The sequence below is a fragment of the Rhea americana genome, unplaced genomic scaffold (assembly GCF_003343005.1).
Source record: "Rhea americana isolate MKP2758 unplaced genomic scaffold, rheAme1 scaffold_37, whole genome shotgun sequence".
Classification (NCBI taxonomy): Eukaryota; Metazoa; Chordata; class Aves; order Rheiformes; family Rheidae; genus Rhea; species Rhea americana.
Genome location: NW_028186501.1, coordinates 5,096,228 through 5,096,615, shown reverse-complemented (window position 1 = coordinate 5,096,615; position 388 = coordinate 5,096,228).

The window sequence follows — 388 nt, the reverse complement described above, 5'->3', positions numbered from 1 at the left end:
ATTATTTCCAGCTGCTGGACTTGTGCAGATGATGTCAGAAAAACTACATCTGTTCATCAGCTGCTTTTTGTTGTGTTAGGACCCGCTACATATGCCGGCTTCTTTCCCGGTTCCCCTGGGAACGGGCATCCCTTGTCGTCCTGCGCTTTGATCTGCGTAGCTCAGGTTTTCCTAAATCTGCCTGAAGAAATTCCTGGGCTCCGTTTTTGACGCACACCTTGGCTAAAGCACACGGAGGGAGAACGTTTTGTTTTGTTTTATACTAAATTCTCAACCGAACCCTCTTCCTGGGCCCCGTTCCACCTCCCTGCATCTCGCCTGCCCGGACCGTTTTGCCAAGCGTGTGCACGCTAAAAGCCCGCGTGGAGCCGGTGCGAGCGGTGCAGCA